This window comes from Pagrus major, chromosome 22 (assembly GCF_040436345.1).
Source record: "Pagrus major chromosome 22, Pma_NU_1.0".
NCBI classification, from domain to species: Eukaryota; Metazoa; Chordata; class Actinopteri; order Spariformes; family Sparidae; genus Pagrus; species Pagrus major.
This window is the reverse complement of record NC_133236.1, coordinates 29,407,692-29,424,212: the sequence shown is the minus strand read 5'-3', so window position 1 is coordinate 29,424,212 and position 16,521 is coordinate 29,407,692. Positions and strand designations below refer to the sequence as shown.

General features: G+C 42.6%; 1 protein-coding gene across 1 annotated transcript in view; it reads right to left on the bottom strand.

Annotated features, from left to right (window-relative positions):
- The window catches only part of disp1 (dispatched homolog 1 (Drosophila)), a 75,383-nt gene that overhangs the window by 44,513 nt on the left and 14,349 nt on the right, over positions 1-16,521 (bottom strand). Inside the window, exon 3 of the mRNA XM_073493156.1 lies at positions 9,439-9,518. The gene's annotated coding sequence lies outside the window, so the exon portion shown is untranslated. The remainder of the gene's footprint in view (positions 1-9,438; positions 9,519-16,521) is intronic.

The following is a 16,521-nucleotide window of genomic DNA, read 5'->3' as shown; positions in this document are numbered from 1 at the left end:
AGAGGAACAGTAATGCTCAAAAAATGAAAATAAGTGGAAAGTTGTCTGGTTTCCTTTCGCCCAATGCTGACTTTATTAGCTGTCTGTATATGTCCATAAATATTTATAAACAGTGTAAAATTGCTGTAAAAGCAGACGAGGGGGGAAAAAACTCCACACCCTGAAAATGACTGGGGCCCAGTCTCAGTCTGGCATTAATCTTAGAGTCATTAAAAATGAGGGGGAAATTATTAGTGACAGGCTTATGGAATTACATCATGCTTAGGGTCAATGGGCCTCCCCCACAAGGAATAATAATGGGAGGACCAGAGGTATCTGTAGCTGTGGGATTGTTGTGGATCCAGCCCTGCCAAGTCTTGAATTGGCTGAAATTGAAATCGGTGTGTTTCACAGCTAACACAGCAACAAAAAAGAAGTCCTGCCTGTGGCCGCAGGACAACTCACCTCGAGAAGCACTGCCTGCGAGTGGTTCACTTCATCACATGGATATTTGTGAGGGGGAGTTTTTGTATGTTTGTGTTTTTTTTTTTTACATCAGGGTTTTATGTGATAAATGATCTGCCCAATAATGGAAAATGTACATTATGGTTCTCGGCAGATAAAGACATTTTAGCCGATAAATAGAACCAATAATAATACAAAGCCAAACTGCTTTAGTCGACTTAATAAGGGCAGCATTTACACACAGTATGCGGTGGTATGCACCTTTAAAGTTAGTTTGCCAGCCGACACAAGACGACACAACTGTAACTTACTATACGTGTTCCACAAGATCTTAACACAATAAATCTTCCATCATCCATCTTTGCCCGCCACATCTGAGCCTTTTTACCCTCAGGGGTCCATAAACTACAGGTTATGAACTTATTTTTAAAAAACTCAAATGTGAAATTATTATCGGAATCGGCAGTGAGAAGCAGGTAATTATCGGTTATCGGTATCGGCTGAAAAAATCCACATCATGCGTCCCTAAAAACAAACACATCCTTTGAATCTGATCTCTAAATGCTCAACCATCTACCCACACTGTTATTGATGTTTTCCACATTGTACTTAAATGCTTCACTTTCATTCACAATGTGCCAAGACCATTTTACGAATGCATTTGTTAATTTCCGATTTTCCATTCATGCTAAATTGTTAGTACTGTCTCCATAGCAACCTGTAACTTTTCAAGCCGATGGGGAAGAATGATTCTCACATGTTCTCCCCGGATTAATCAAGTCTGTGCCTGCACGGACTCAATACAGATTGCTTCATGCATCTTTTGATTTAGGGCACATCTTCTTCCTTTTATATAGTGAGGCTTCAGATTTTAGTGGAGCCAGAGCTCGAGTTGCTTTTGTTGTGTTGAAGTTATTTCTGGTGTCATTCCTTCAAGCATGCCTTGCAAACTTTCATGGAGGATACACCTCCGGTCAAAAGACTGTCACTGCATTGTTTCCCATACGTACTTGAGCAGCCTGCCCAAGTAAACTAAGAGCCGCCAAGGAAGATAAAATTCTCTCTGTGTGCATGTATTGTACACCAAAGCAGGGTCCATCTATCTGCCCGCCTCTGCAGCAGTCACCAGGCCTTCAGGCCGTTAATGTCACTCGGAGAGCGGTGGCACGTGATGCAGGGAACAATGACCCTCTTCAGCAGCGTCTGTTTCCATGCAGCTACAGCCAGGACCTCTCTTCAACACGTGGCTATTAATTGTAATGTACTGTGGCGCAATCTAATAGACACTAATCTTACTGCAGAGGAGAGGACGGACAGAGAGAAACTCAAGGGCAGGGAAAAGAGACAGTCCATCAAATAGAGAGACTGCACTATAGCTACTATGAGTTTGTTGTTCATCAAGCAAAATGTTGAAAGTGACAAACTGTTTCATGTGTAATCTGAATAATGGTATGATCAGTGATAAGAAATTCATGCAAGAGAGCAAACAAGTGTTTAAATCCATGTAAAGTTTAAGGTTTCACCAGCGATAGTATAATTTAGTCCTGAAGGGAGCATACATGTCTGAACCAGATTTCATGAAAATCAAATCTAAGACATATTTCACTCAAAACCGCAATCTCAACGTCTTGGTGGTGGTAGAGGAAAAGTCAGAGGATCACCAAAGTCATAGGGGCGAATCATCTGGGCATCATGAATGTCTGTACAACATTTTGTACCAATCCATCCTGCAGAAGTTACAATATTGGATGGATAGGTGAACACTTTGACCTGCTGGTGGCAGCACATGAAGAGTCAGGGGACAACAAAGGTCTTCAGGATTCGTCCTCTGGGCACCAACAATATCTGATCCAAAGTTCATGGAAATCCACACAGTGCTTGTTTAAATGTTTCAGTCTTGACCAAAGTGGTGGACTGACTGATCAACCAACATAGCCATCCCTACAGCCACAAGAGTAGTGTGGTGCACTAGGTGCACCGACTACAGCAGCGAGCCTACTATATGTAAAAGCTCTTACAAAGAAATTTACGTCACATGGACTCGAGCAGACCCTCCCATGGACACGACAGGTTGTGGAAAGTATGATTTCAGTACAGTCATGGTGATGTACTATAACAACTAACTTCAGGAATGTATCACTCCACAATATTCAAAGGCTCCATCTTAATCTTCCTGCAACCCATCTTTAGGCCCCGGCTGACACCAGCATTGCCTACAGGCCTTGCATGAGCTCTGGTCAAAGTCTCTTTCTCCTCTGAGCCTGCCATTGTTGTGGGGGCTGATAAATATTTACTCTTCCCAGCTTGGCAGGGAAATGAGTGGGAGGGGAGAGGGACCCATTGTGACAGAGGGGTCAGAGACACTGACAAGCCAGCAGGGTCCTTCCTACCCCACTGGCACCTAAAACCCCAATACACTCTTGGCTCTGCACTGGGACAGATCCACTGCCAGCGATGGTTAGAGCCGGGACGTTTGTCTGCGTGGGTGTGTGATGGAGGTGGAGAAACAGAAAAGAGAGGGGATGGGGTAAAAGAGACAGAGACCGGCAGACAGTCAAGAAGACGACCACAGAAAGAGCCATGAAAAAAAGAGAGCGCTTTTGAAAAGGAGAGTGGAGAAGGTTCCCCTTTGAGAGCTGTTTACATGACAGACCACCAGCGGAACTGACGAGACAATAGAGCAAAGAGGATCCACAACACCAGACAATGCTGCCTAAAAGAAAAGAGGCACTAGTGTTATGAATACACACATCCCTGCAGGCTCCATCTCCCTACTTACCCACTTCTCCACAAAGGAAACCCAATAGGTTTTTTTTTTTCCAAGGCAGAACAAAACAGAGCTTTTCAGGGGCAGCCAAATTCAAATTGTCTATGTCAAACCAACAGTATTTGTTTCCTTATGAAATAAAAGAAAACAGAGTTGCTGCTGGTAGAGAGCTGTGGGAAATCCAGTGAAAAGAACATTAGTAAGTCCTCACTCGCCTGAGCTTCAGGGTCAAACTTACAGACCTTATTCAGACCTACCAACCCCCCTAAGTGTCCTCACCATCTCCAACAGAACAATATTAAAGTTCCCAGCTACAAGTCAGTGAGGAGGAAAAGGAAACTTCAATCACAGGCTAAAAAAAATCCATGTGTTTGGATATCTGTTACTGTAGAAACAATATTTCATGTACACACTTACACATACTATACAGCAGGTCAGCCAGGTGTCAAACACAGATGTATAGGCTGGGCTTCCTACTACTGTGATCAAGGCCAGTCTTTCTCTGACAAAACCTCAGCACCTACAACAATAAACAGAGCTCAGATTTGCATTGATCTGAAGCTGCGTGTCCGTGCCTTTCCTTCATTTATCATTTCCTCTCCGGTTCCCTGGTTATAAGATCTGTTTCCCGTCTGGGAAAGACTTGGAAATGAACAGTCGGTTAATTCAAAGCAAACGTTTCTCAGACGAAGGGCTGAATTATACATGAGACTGGTAAAACTACATAGAGTGGATCTATGAGCGAACAGAGAGCAGCAGATACTACACCATACAGAGTGACAGTTAGAGACTTAAGTTTTTACTGACCTCAGTTGGAGGGAGGGTGTTTATGAGCTACACTGTCAAATACAATTTTTACACCAAAATTAGCATCTATATGTGGGTTTTTTGTACGGTTTTGCTCCGTGCTCCGTCGACACCCACCAGCTACGTTTTGAGTGCAGCACGGTGCAGCACCACCGGACAGTTTGAGTAGCAAGACTGAGGACTTCCCGCAGTAATTACAGAATAAAGTGCGATTGCAATTATACATGCATGTTGGATCTGTCTATTTTTTTGGACAAACTTTTGGAGGTCAGGTCAAAGCACTGGACTCTTTTTTATGTTCCTCAAGCTGCTCCTGAGTAGTTTTTCGGCTGTATCAGTGCGCATTGCTAACGCTCGCAGCCAGTGGATCATTAAAGTCAGTTGGATGCATCCACTGGGGACACATAAGTCTATGTAATAGTTGTTGAGATATTTCACACTGGACCAAAGTGACCAAACAAACCAACAGTCCAAAATTGCCATTTTTTTCCCATTCATTTTTATAAGTCACAACTCAGTGCTGGCAGTTAAGGAACCATGGAGGACAGCCAAAATACAGTAAAATCAGGTGACAGTGAGCTTAGAGAGGTTGTTAAACCTGCCTGTATCTTTCCCTGCAGCCTGAGCACTGGTATCATGCCAAAGTGTGCATTAATGTGTATCACAGAACCATTATTGTGCATAATAACCCTCTGCAAAAAAACTTGGCTGGATACAACATCTTGTATGAGTACTTATTTTTTCACATGAGCTACATAAAGTGTTTTGCCATAGATTCACTGATAGGATTAGATAAATATGTTGGGTTATAGCAATAATGTCCATTTCAAATTTAAAATATTTGGAAAACTAAGACTGTGATTTTTAAAAGCATCTGTTATTGATCACTAATCAAGACTTTATTCAAATATTCCAAAGTTTTTCAACGTAGCCATTCCTCCATCACATTTATAGTCCCCTGTTATTAATATGTGGTTTCATTACACCAAGCAAGGTAATCATAAATCTAACTGTGGACGTATATCAAGTTAAATCATATTTTGGCTGGAGAGCCGCCTCCTCCAATGAGCTTATGCACTGATGTCATTTCACTACACCTGTGTCTTGTTATATCGAGGAGTGGTGTTTTCCTAACGCCACCCCATCACATCAAGAAACACAACAGATTATTAAAATCAACAAATCATAAACTTTAATGAAGACATCATCCCGAGCCATCACAGCTGAAGCTTCTAATGAAGCGAAAAACATGCGATTGTCTGCCAACATGAGGTTATTGGACATGAAAAGGCTGCTGGAGGCGTCTTCAGACAGACATACTGTAGTATAGATAAACATCCTCTAACCATTCATTAGACTAATAAAGCCTGCTGGATAACCTGAGGCCTTGGATGATGGAGCAGCAGTCATTTACAACTCTGCACGATCAAAGTTAAGCAGGCTGTGTTTGGTGTGCAGTATGTTGGAGGGGGAGGCACAATGAGCTGGCAGCCAGGATCAACCCAAGTGTACAGTCAGCCTAGTAATCAAGGGTTCCCAGGCACGAGACAGTCAACACAGCTGCTAGCGGAGAACAGGGAGGGAGGATCAGTTGCTGGTTACTGGCAGACTTGTTTTAGTCGGCAAGCGAAGAAACATTTGGATAAATCACAAAATGATTTTTACGTTCCCTCCGGCTCGGTTGGCAAATTGTACGTGCATTGTTCAGTGATCCATCTGAGAATGGTTTGGTGATGGACTGATTCTTTATCTAGTGAAAATTACGTAATTCAAGTGACTATAATATTAAGAAAGGTGTCAGGTTACGTACTGCCTATACAGTGGAAGCAAGCTGCCTCACCCAAAATAGGGACCACCCTACAAATTTATTGCAACAGAAAATTAGCATATGTATTATATCAGCATTTATGACACGTGAGTAAGATCTTCCTCCTTAAACCACCATTTCGTAACTGAACTGATTACAAAATACGATGTCTCAGATGTGTCTGACTTATCTCAGCATGCTACAATGATTTTTTTAACACATTGTAAGCACGCTTTGTGATACTTTATCAGAGCAGCACATCACAATATCAGGGAAAAAATGTTGGAAACAAGTTGAAACAAAATAAAAGCCAGCCACTTCATCCGTTACAATCAGGAAACACAAGTCCCACAAGTGCAAGCAGCACTGTCGATGAAACACCGGGCTGAAGTTACAGTAGTTTGATAATCAACAGCCAATAATTGTTTTTTTTTTTTTTTTGTTCTCTGGTTTGTTTTATATATACTGATCTAAATCTGGTTATTAAAGAATTAAGATTCATATAGATATGTACCGAGTGCAACATTCATATTATCTAGTGTGCGGACTCTATTTTTTTTTTCACTTTTCCTTCTGTGCAGCACCAACTGTTTTTGGATGTGTGCACCGCTGATAACTTTTCACAGTTAAAAAAACAAACCAAAAACACCACAGATGCTAATACAATTACAAAAAACCAGCCCCGAGTTGGCTGCAATGATGGGATCATCTTGCTTCAGATACCAGTGATAAATGAAACATGATCCAGGAAGTGTAGTTTGATTAATAGATCCATGACGTTTAAAAGGTTTATCAGAAGCCAAAACACTGTAGCCTGGTTTACAATACGACGACACAGGATTTCACAACTTACAGCGGCAACTATTTTATCTTTTGTCACAATTATTGAAAAATATAAAGTAGAAAAACAGCATTCGTGTTAAACCGTGCACCTATTTGAATGCCCTCCGCAGCGCTTTGTATTGACGTTGTATGGCGCCAGTTGAGCTAGGTTTTGTGTTATCAGACAACACTGCATTGTTTCTGTTTCTTTCTGCAATACGTTAAAGCCAACATTGACGAGAACACTGTCCGGTCTAACCAGCCCACTGAATGAGTCACTGTGACTGAAAAGAAACATTTTACATTGCATTGCACTGATTAAAGTTCATTATTCCACCAATATCTGCATAATGTGTTGATCGCATTATTTTTAGCTCTTCTATCAACTACCTCAAGTTACTTCCCTCATGCAACCACCACTATGTTAATCACTGTAATTTTGGTCTACTTGACTATGACCACAATTTCCTGTTGGAAATGATGACACTGAAATGGGAGAACACATGCAGAGGAAAAGTTGATTTAAAATGTATTGAGAGTCTAAACGAAGCCAAGAACTGTTGAGCACCACATCAACAAAAAAATGTAATAATTCACTGTTATTATTTGTTAGTTCCTCTCTCTGACCTGGCTTCAGCAGAGTTAGCCCCACACTAAGGTCAGTGTTTACTTCCTTTAGGGCTCTCAGGACCTTTTCAAAGACGGTGAAGTCTATTAGAGGGAGAGTCCAAGCAGCTGCAGGCAGAACAGGCTGGGCTGGCCAGTTCTGTAGCCTCCAGCAGAATCAACAACAGACGCTGTCCATGTTACAAAGCAGCCACAGCTGCTCCTTTTAGCTGCTCTCCAAATTCACCCATGATTATACACACACACAATGATCACACACAATAATAAATGAATCCAGGCACGCACACATTACGCAGTTGAGCCTTTACTCATGTGCATACACGCATGCATGAAAAGGTGAGCAAACAGGAATACAACCACAAACATATTCACATACACTGAGTACATCTATTTTACGCATAGTTGCACACACACATCAGTGTGTGTTCCTTACACCTCAACATGACAAGGCAGCCAATCTGAAGGAATGAGGAGGGAGGACAGCCTGGCGTCCAACGTGAACCTGCTGAGCCTCTGAGCAGAGAGTTGTTGGCTGACTGACGCGGCCCTGAAAGGCTTTCAGCAGGTCAGGGCGAAGAGAACCAGAGAGACATATTGAGTGAGTGTGAGAGAGAAATGTGTCTGAAACCGAGTCAAAAGCGATTGGGTTAGTGAGAGAAGTGTGTGTGTGCTGCTGATTACCTGAGCGTGCACTGCTGCCTGAGTGTAGATTTATACTTTAACATGAAGTCATGTGTTGGAGGAGGTGTAGGGACACAGCTCACCCTGAACTGTTAGTACTATTTTTCTTGGTGGGGATAATTTGTGAACAGTCGTGCACCCCCACACACTGCTATTACCATAAATCATCCAACAAACATGTTTTCAGAGTAAAATAATATATATAAGAACACATAATCAATAGAAAGTGCTTGCTGAGAGACGTATGATTTCCTGATACAAGCCATTTCTTTCCAAGTATGAATCCATCTCAAAGGTCTGTGAAGGCACTGCAAGCTATGAGCCGTAGGTAAACACATTTACCTTGCTCACTGACCCAGCTGTAGCAAGGTGGAGAACAAACATCCTCACCTTTTACCGGAGGCTTGTCTGAACTTGCCAGACGGAGGCACGGGGGAAAGGAGGAGAACCAGGAAGGGCTGCTTCACTGCTCGGTTCTTCACCCTGCTGCATGTTTTCTTTATTAGGCTGCTTGTGATCAAGGGGCAACGATTAAGGGATACTGACTTCCGTCGGCTAAGTTAGTCTCTACAGTGCTGAGCCAAGGGGAGGGATGATTTTATGATGGCTTTGTGATAACTGCGTTCTTCAAAGGCTTACTGACATTTCAACATCAAACGGCAACATCAAAATCATGACTGTCTTCAGCAAAAAATGACGATAGAAAATAAAAGCATTTAAAAGCCCTGTTTAGCCTCGGGTTGGACCCACTGAAGAAGAAGAGTCTGTGTTTGTGTCACATGGTCAAAGGCACTGACTGGAGAATTAACCTAATGTAGATGTTTTGATGTCATCTCAATGTGAAGTCTATGGGCTGAGTGGAAACTTGTGGTCGGGACCCACGAAAGAAACCCTTCTGCACATATTCAGTGGGCCGCATAAACATGAAGTAAACCCGGAAGCTAGAAACTGTTTTTTCGGGGGTTTGTGCCAGGTGAGCAATTCTTATTGGACTAAATAGGGGCCAATCTTTGGGTTCAGAATCTAGTTCTTATCATAAATATATCCGTAAAATGAACAATTAAGCAGGGAATGCTTTCGGGTGTGGCTGGCTCACGGCATGTCATCAGGTTCATAGTGAGATCCAATCAGCATATCCTCCCCAGCTCCACCCTCTCATCCAAATATGGTCACTTCTGGCTCCAAAAGAACAAGATGGTGATGGAATAATGCCAAACTCGAGGCTTCAAGATTGGTAGTCTTCATCATCCATCCTCCATCAAATACATAAATCAAAACCAACATAAAACCAACTCTTTAGCTCTAAATGTGAATAATTAAATAGCATTTTTTATGTCGACGGAGAGATGTGTTCATTGAACTGCACCAACGAATGGCAGCAGCTCAGACTGAATTGGATTGTGTGAACAAATGTACTGCATGATGTTTTGCTTTGCTCAGAGACTAGACACCTGATGTCTGAACACAGTATGACATGTCTTACCTGTAGGATGACAAAGGACCATGCTCTGCATCTATTCATGCGTTCAGACTCTCAAAACTCCTCACAGAAAACAGGTAAACCTGGAAAGAGATACAAAGATAACATTCATCCGTCACTGGGATTTTTCAGGGCAGAGCAGAATCATAATTAGGATCAGGACTGGGACTTTGACCAACTTTAAAAAAAGAAAGTTCCCTGGAGAAGCAGCAAGAATGCTAAAAGCAAGACTTCTACAATGGGTGCATCTGTGTTCTTAAATGGGAAAAAAAAAAACCTATTGCTAATTTTCCATGAAAATCCTTTGGAAATTAGCAATTCAAAACTTTCCAGCTACAGAGACTAGTCTGCAAAACAAGTGATGGACGAGAAGTTGTTTTAATTGGCAGAAGTGAGGAGAAAGACTGAGAATGTGTTCGCTAAGTTGTCAGAGACCTCAGAGCCTGGTGGCTGCAATGCACAGACACAGAGCAACAATAAAACACAAAGACACACACACACGTACTAAACCTGGAAGTCTTTTTCCTCTACCACTCTATTTAAACACACCGACCCTCCGACTGAAAGGTCACACCTCTGCTGGGTCCGCTCAGCCCGTTAATAAGGTCTGAGGAGGTCACTTAATGGTGACGATTACACACACTGACCGAACACTCGCACAGTATAGGGAAGAGTATTTTGCACTTGCACGGAAGGCAAGAGGTGATGATTTGACAGGTGGAAGAGAAGAGGAGATGGGAAGCTTTGATAAGAGGAAAAATAACTAGGAGACTTAATCTCCCTGCCTGTGACGCCAGTCCAGGAAGGTACAGGTAGCCTAATAACAAGGTTATAATATGTCCTTGAGAATGTCTAATGGCTCAACAGAACAGAAGGCCATTCAAACCCAACATATGGTCCACATCACCAATTACTAAGGTGAGTGTCGATAGGGACAAGATGAAGAGGGTGGTAGCCACAGAGGGAGTTGAAATATGGACATATGAGGAGAGGAGGGACTTTTAGCCAATTTAGAGTAACAGCCACAGGTCAGAGGGGCCGATTTCACCAAACATAATGTCTCCGGGTACCTTCCCGGCTCCCTGTCTGAAACACTGGAAGTGTGGACAACTTAATTATTCAAACTAGAAAAATAAAATAATTTACACGTAGACAACATGCCACTGAGACCTGCCTTGGGAGAAACAACTTCTCAAATCCACACAAAGTTTGCCTCTTGGCACACAAAATGCAAGCATATAATGTAAGCTTGTATAGAAAATGACTTTTTAATCAAAAACATGCTTCCTGTTTTTTTTTTAAACCCTTCAGATATGACTTTATGTTCCACGCACATCAAGCATTTACTATGTGTCCCATGTGGCCTGTATTTCAAGGAAAAATAAATCTAGTTTTACATCACTGACGCAACACAGTGAGCTAAAAGAAAACTATGTACTCAAGATTACATTCAATATCCAGGCAAACGTCCCTGTCTTCCCGACTGTTGCATGGGTGATGAATGGTTTCTTAAAGGCAGGAGGACATCAGCATGTTGGGTAGAGTACTTGTGATGAAGTGCTGCCTGTAGTGGAGGGCAGTAAAATGAAGGAAGTGTAAACATTTGAAGGCGAGAAGGATGGAAAAAGTGTATAACATGGATAAATAAGATGAGGCTTAATAAGATAAGAAAAAGGAAGGAGAAAAACTAAAGGCAGGGACTCACTTATGAGGTTCAGAGTAATACAGAAGTGCTAATATGGATTATTTTCTCCATCTTTATTCCTCTAACTTCTTCAGTGCTGCTTACTACATGAAATAAGTAGTGTGTTATTGTGGAAAGGCCCTGGCCTCCACTCTGATTTACTTCCAGGAAGGCCCAGATTGACCCTAATTAATTTGCACACAACCATCTCACAGACAATTCCCATCTACCCCAGGTCACTGGTAGGCTCTGGTCAAGCATGCGTGCACCAATTAATCCAATGGCTCGAGTCACGGTCTGCTCTCGTTTCCAAAAGAGTCAATCAAATTCTGGAGATTCAAGACCAAAATTCTCCCTCCCAATACAGAACTCGCTTCAAAACTTTAAGTGTAAAAGGTAGAGACACTAAGCTCTGAAAATAGCACTACTCCATGGAAGGGGCCGATCAGAAACTCAAGTCATTGGTTTCACAATGATAGGCTTAGGCTAAAAGGAACTGCTGCTCAAATTCCTACCTTTCCACAATTCGGAAAACGTTCCCTTTGAGCCTGTGAAGACACAAACAATCTGTTGATTCAGTGGCAGAATCCTTTCCCCTAAGCCACTATTTGCTTTAGCGGCGATGACACAAGGGGAGGAATTTGAGCAATGCCTGTGTATCATAGACTCATTTCCTCCAAGTGAGAGCAATCTCCAGACAGACAAGACAGCACTGAAGTCTGGTTTATTCCCGTGCCTCTGGCTCCAGGTCAGCCACTGTCCTGCAGACATGTTACACACTGATGTTTCTTTGTCAGAGGGTACGTCGTCTGCTTTCCTAACCATTGATTCAGAACGAGTAGCAAACATGTAATGGCATGAAGCATTCATACATGCAAACACTTACATGAAACTATATTTTCCAGTGACCTCAGACTCAACATGGATGAAAGCCGATCACTCATCGCTTGTTGGTTTTGTCTGCATAATAAGCGGCACCCAATCAATGGCTATCGAGGCGATAACTTCATCTGAAGACACCAACTTATCTTTGAACATGCCCTAATCCCTGGTCTTTTATCATTTTCAAAGATCATGTTGTGCCGATAGGATTCCAGAGGGCTTACTGTCTCATTCCGCACAAGTGGAAGTCTCTCCCAATTGTAAGGGATCAAAGTAGCCTCATAACTGCATCGCTTTCGAGAAGAAAATGAAAAGCGTGAAAAGCCAGAGCACGCTCTGTCTACGATGGGATCAACACAAACTCAAGCAGCCTTGAGAAAACTTTGCTTGTTTAATAGGGGATCAATGCCAAGAATTATTGTGGCGCTTTGCCATTTGTGCTCATTCTCCCTTTCTCTCTGGCCCTCCCTGATATTTTCCACTGGCAGGTCAATGATGTGTCATGAATTTACATGATACTAAAACACTATGTGTACTTTAAAGAGCATTGAAGGATGCCCTTTTCCTCAGTACTCCAAAGTCAAAGAAAAAAAGACATGGAATGGGCCGTGCAAGCAGATTAGCAATCTTTGTACTTCATGGACGGCAGCCAGGAAGGACCTACCCACTCAACTCTTCACTTGTGTCTTTTTTCAGCTGTTCGATTTCATGCCAGATATGTAAATTGCCTCTGAAAGTCACACAGGAGCTCATACAGGGCCAGTCGGTTTCTAAAAGGCAACAAAAAAAAATGAAGCCCGTATCAGATGACATAGGGATATCAACATGGGAGATCTGCAGTGATGAAAGCGGTGGCGTATGGAGAGAGAGTTGCAAAAGGCAATAGCAGGACCAAAACAGGCAATGGTAATGCAGACTTAAGAAATTAAATGATCACAGGATGAGGTCGTTGGGGTTAAAAAGGGACGCATGAAAGCCTCAATTTTTAATCCAATTACAAAGTGTAAAAGCCGCCTGACTGAACCGTCCTCTTTCAGACTGTCAGAATACTTTGTCCGAAATGTCCAAGCGCACATCCACCCACATTCACACCTGTCACCTCCTTCTTCTGTGGGTGGATCAATTACTCCAGTGCTAGTAGAGCATCTTACCCAGATAAACAGAGGGGCAAGTAGGAAGGTGCAACTTATCACAGATCAATAGAAGTCTTTGGAAACTGGGCAGTGAGTCAGCCTCAAAGACTGGATGACAAAGACATTAACTTGGTATGTTAGCCAGGAGGAAACACGTCACCGAATATTACTGATAAATTAATTATTAACACTATTTTCAAAGCCAACTCTAAATCTATTCAGCTAAAAATCATGTAGAATCTGTGAAGTTGTGAAGGTAGTGGCCTGACACCTGAGGAGAATCAGTCAAGGAGATTCGTCTTTTGTTTATATTTCTGTTTTTCCAGTGAAATGACAAATGGGCATCAGAGCATGCAGGAGCACACAAGACGACGGCCTTGCAGCTGTTCCTGTGTGCCTTAGTACCGTCACTGTTTGTGTTCCCAGGAGAGGCGGACAAAGCACTTCCAGGTCGCCCACTAACCTGCCTTCTCATTACCAAAGGTCACCGTGCTGGAACACACCGCTGACCTCTCATGCCAAAGGTTACTTAGTGAGGAGGAGGATGGGGAAGGTGAGCGAGAGTTAAGACGAAGAACAAACCTCCTGCGTCACCCCTCACTTTCATTTAACCTCATCATCCATCTTGGGACTACTTCTTTCTGGATTGACACTTTTGTATTGCAATTAATCTTCCTTTAGTCAATTATTAATACCAAAATAATCAGATTCAAGTCCCCCAAATAAGGTTCTAATATAGTGTATTTCCAGGCTAGGTGTTTGGCATTTAGCACAGGCCGGAGAGAATGCCTATAGATGGCATTGCTCTTAGATCACAGCAAGCTCATTAGCTCTGGCCCGCTGTTGCGTTCACTCAAACCAGACCAAAGACTTGCTTGGGTGGAAATTCAAAGAGGGTAGGAGGAGGGAGGGGTGCGAGGGAACAGATACGTTTCCTTGGATAAGGCAGAGCCGAATAATGACTTCCTGTATTTAGCCTGGAAAACAAAACAGAGAGGCACCATGGACAATAGTGCAAACACAAGTGTTGTCCAAGAGTGCTGTAATGCCTACGAAGCAATGTAATCCATCTCTAAGGTTATGTACAGTGGACATGAGGGTGATGGGGCTGGGTGTATGTTAGGCGGTTACAACATCTGGATCTTGTAGTACATGCCTCTGGAGTTTCTGACAGTCTCTCTTTCTCAGAGCAACAACCCCCTCTCGTTGCATCGACGCTGCTCCCTCCCCCTCTTGTTTGCCTCTTCCTTCTGTCCTTCCCTATGTCCTTCATCCTTTACCTCTCTCCTTAAGGGCCATGTGAAAACTCCCAATTAACAGAAACACGAGAAGTGCTAATGGTTGAACATGAACTTGGAATATGCAAAACACAGGAGCCCTTAACAAGGGCCAAGCTGAAATGTGATTGAATGCGTCAGCAGGTCGTAAAAGGCCCCCTCAAGATCAATGTAATTATGAAAGCTTTACGTGGAGGACTTTCCAGACTGGGGAGTGACCGGCGACAGGAGGAGGAGGAGGAGGTAGCTGCCAGCATTATGTTCCACCAACAGACCCCCACTTTTAACCCAACAAGTGGAGAACAAGCAAGGTCTTCCAGCTGCCTTCCATCAGCAGCTATAATAGACAAGGTGAAAGAAAGGTAGGACGAAAGAAAAGAGGTTTCTAACACCTGCAGCAGGGTGCCAGCAAACATTCCTTGGTCGTCCGGCCCCTTGGTGATGCACTCTATAAATCCTTGTGATTAGCTACAGTAGCGGGCCTAAGTGCCACTTAAATCAAACCCCAAAGGGGAAGTTGTTGTGACCTCGAAGCTTTGGAAATGTGATTTAGCCCAAGTGATTATTACAAAAACAAAGCTAGTTCTGTTTCTCTAAGAAGAGAGGATGAAGGGTGTGATGGAAGTGTATGGAAGGAGAAGTAAGCGTAACAGCAGGTTTGCAGCAATACGCCATTATTTGAATAATTCATGACAATTGAACTAATAGTTCTGCATTCTGGGAAGACTACACACCCAAACAAGACACAGATGTGCATATAGGAGCTAAGCCAATGTTTTCATGCAATGGATGTGAAATCTGTATATTATGTGGTGTCTGCTTTTGCTCCAAAACTGAAATCAGCACCTATCCATTCATCATGTTTTCAAAGTTTCTCCCACCGGACAGCATCTACAAAAACTGACGAGAGAATGGGTGTGACGTTTAAATCAGACTAAAAGCGAAGTCACTGAAAAATCCACCGATCCATCACATGCCAGAGCAATCGCAGCATTAACCTAAAGCATATTTGTTGAATAAATGAGAATGTGACTGACCCCAGAGACAGAAACTCTACATAGAGTCTACTGAGGTCTATAAACCTGTTGTGCTAACAGTTACAGAAGGGATGGCACAGCTCAGGTCCGACCTGCCAGAGTACTGTTGACAGCTGACGTAGACCAGACCCGACTGCAGCCTGACTCGTATGAGAGACAAACAGTATTTCTACGTACGATCTGTCATTAGGATTATACTCCACCATCAGGCACATAATAGTTGTAAACTCTTATAGAGAGTAATTTGCCAGTGATAACATATAAACCAGGTGATCGCTATGAAGCAGCAGATTTCTCTGGATGTTTCACTGTATTCCATCACAATGCACAAATAAGAATTACATTACGTTAACGTCGCTGAAGTCCGGACATCGAACATGAACAACAACGGTGGAGAGGATAATAATCCCTACTCGTGGCCGTTTGCTGACACCCAGAGCTGTACGATGACACATACAAATACTCGTACACAGACAGGACAAATAAGGAGCTGCCGTGGCGGGAAGTGAGCGAGGAAGTCTGACTACCTGGTAAGTTTTGGAAATACGTCTCAGCACAGCTTAGCTCTGATCCATCCAAACTATACTGAGGGAACAAGCTGCTAGATTTTTGGGGAAAATGAGGCACAGATAGAGGTGTGTGTCCAGTGATTATTACCAAAATGTAACAGTGACCTCATTATAAACTATTCCATTGATCACTAATGAGAAATACCTCATCTTTGTTTTTCTTTTTATTGCAAATAAGAATAACATTTATACTATCTTCTTATTTTAAAGAGCATAGTATCAGTATTTACTTAATCTAAAGACCATTGTGTATTTCAAGTTTTTTATATAACATGGTATCTATGGAACACAAAGAAATACGTTTAAATCAAACAGTAAAAGTCCAGTTCCTCTTTCAACCTCGATTATTCATCTCAAAACACAAAACAGGACGAGCAAGTAGTATGTGTTCACATACAGAAACTGCAAGGAGAGAACACAAGGACAGCTATCCCATCACACACACACACACACACACACACACACAGAGCTGTAGTAAAACGCGTCACAGGGCAATGCTCTTGA